Consider the following 2,593-nt stretch of genomic DNA (forward strand, 5'->3'; position numbering starts at 1 on the left):
TTTTGATCTGACAAGTTGGGAAAAAAAACAAAAATGATTGGTGGCCCTAAAAAATTTGCCCCTAATGCCCCTAATTTCTAATTTTGGAAACTGTTTTTTTTTTTCTTTCTTTTTTCCTTTTTTTTTTTTTTTTTTTTTACCTTAAACGGAATTTCGGGGCATTCGAGCCCCGAAACGTCGGGCCCTCAATCACTGCGCGAAAAAAAATAGTATTTTTAATTCTTACCTGTATGTAGTTTTTCTTTGAATTTTTCTCATATGCTTTTTATTTTTTAAAATTAATTTCAAAATATTCTATAAAAAAAAAATTAAAAAAAAAAACAAAATCAGTTGAAAAAACAATTTCAAAGTAAAATTATTTGGTTTAAAATCAGCAGGCGCATCGCTCGGCCGAGCGTTCTTCGTCTATATTGATTTTTAAATAAAATTGTTTAAAGGTATATTGATTAATAAATCTCATATTTTAGACTTATAATTTATATAAATTTTTTTTTTGGTTATCTATTTAGTCTGTTTAAATGAATAACTTATTTGTCCTTCATATTAATGTGTTAAATTTGAAAAAAGTACATTAAAAAAAAATTTAATATCAAATTATATCTGCCACATTAGAGTGTTACATTTGAGAAAAAATACACTAAAGAATTTTTAATTTTTTTTAGTGTCACATCATATCCGTCACGTTGTTACATTTAAAAAAAATACACTAAGGAGTTTTTATTTTTTTTAGAGTGTCACATTATACCCGTCACGTTGTCACGTTTGCAAAAAGTACAAATACACTGAAAAGTTTTTATTTTTTTAGAGTGACAGATCATATCTATCACGTTGTCATGTTTGCAAAAAGTACACTAAATATTTTTATTTTTTTAGAGTGTCAAATCACTAAGGAGATTTATTTTTTTGAAGTGTCACATCATACTCGTCACGTTGCCATATTTAAAAAAAGTACACTAACGAATTTTTAGTTTTTTTGAAATAAAAAGTTTTTGAGTGTCGTATCATACCCGCCATGTTGTCACATTTAAAAAAAATACACTAATAAATTTTTAGTATTTTTAAAGTGTCACATCGTTGGAATGTCATGTTAATACCTATCATATTGAAACATTATATCATACATGTCACATTAAAAAAAAATATATAACTGTCCACTAAAACACTACCAAAATAAAAAATATGACCACACGGAAATAAACTCTCTACTAATAGGACTTAACAGATCAATGAAAAAAACTTAGGACTAATTAGAGTACTTATTTATGATATGAGATTTATTGGTAAATATCCCTAATTTAAATTAAAATTATAAAAATAAATACATAAATTAAGATAATATGATACGTGAAAATAAAAATTTTGTAGAACTTGAGTTCGAGTGTCACTATTTATACATCACATTTGGTCTTAAGGCACATCACTTACTTAATGCACACCAAACAAAATTTTTAACTTTATTATTTTTGCTCAATACACACCATCCATTTTCAAATATACCTAAAATATTTTCATCTTCTTCAATCACCCCGCCAACCCTAACTCTAACCCTAGCCGCCGCCACTCGCCGCAGGCCATCGCCTCTCCCTCATTCTTCTTCGACGAACCTCTTCCTCACTCCTCCATCCATCACTCTCCCTGCCTTACCACTTCCAACCACACTCCCAAACCCTTTTCCACCTCATTCCTCCCTCCACCACCGGCTCAACCACCTATTCACCATTGCCGCTACAACCTCTCATCTCATACCATCTCATATCCAACTTCTTTTTCCCTCTCTAAAAACCATCAAACTTACTTTCACCACCGCAACCCTCTCTCTACAGAGATCTTCCCCAACCCATCGAAGAGGAGCTTCTCACCGAAGACAACTACAACGGCAAAGTTTCGAATCAGAGCTTGAAATCCTAGATTGAAGCATTGAATCTGGTTTGCACGATCGAACTCCTACAAGCTCTAGATCTAGATCTGAAAACCCTAGGACTCTCTCTCTCTCTCTCTTTCTCTCTCTCTATGTGCAATGGAGAAAAACGAGCCATGGCCGAAGTGGGAGACTAGGTTGTTCATTGATAGGAGGAGGGAGAAGGGTTTGCATAGGGGAAAGAGGTCGCCGTGCGAGGTAGGGAGGTTGTGGGGGTTGCGATGGTGGCTGGGTTTCAGTGATGGTGCCCAGAGGTAGAATCAAGTGGCAGAGCGTGGTGGTGTGGGGGGGTATATTGATATTTTTTTGTGGTTATTTTGGTCATTTTATGTAAGGTCATTATTGTAATAAAAAAAATAACCAATTAATGGTGGGGAAATTCTATTTACACCACAATTTTACCTATTTACACCTATTTTCTCATTACACCTTTAAGAAATAATTAAAATTCTCAGTACACCATTTATAATACCAAAATTAATCATTTTCAAAACTCTTATAGATTTTTCTTATTACACCTATTCCTTTTGAATTACTTTGGTGTTATGTTACCAAACAAATTATATTTGTTTAGTCATCTGTTGTCGCATATTTACAGATTCACTTTCCTCAAAACATCATTTTTTTTTTCTAAATTTATGATGGGCATGTTTGGTTGTACATTGCCCAACAATT

The sequence above is a fragment of the Camellia sinensis genome, chromosome 2 (assembly GCF_055761805.1).
Source record: "Camellia sinensis isolate YWXY chromosome 2, ASM5576180v1, whole genome shotgun sequence".
Lineage (NCBI taxonomy): Eukaryota > Viridiplantae > Streptophyta > Magnoliopsida > Ericales > Theaceae > Camellia > Camellia sinensis.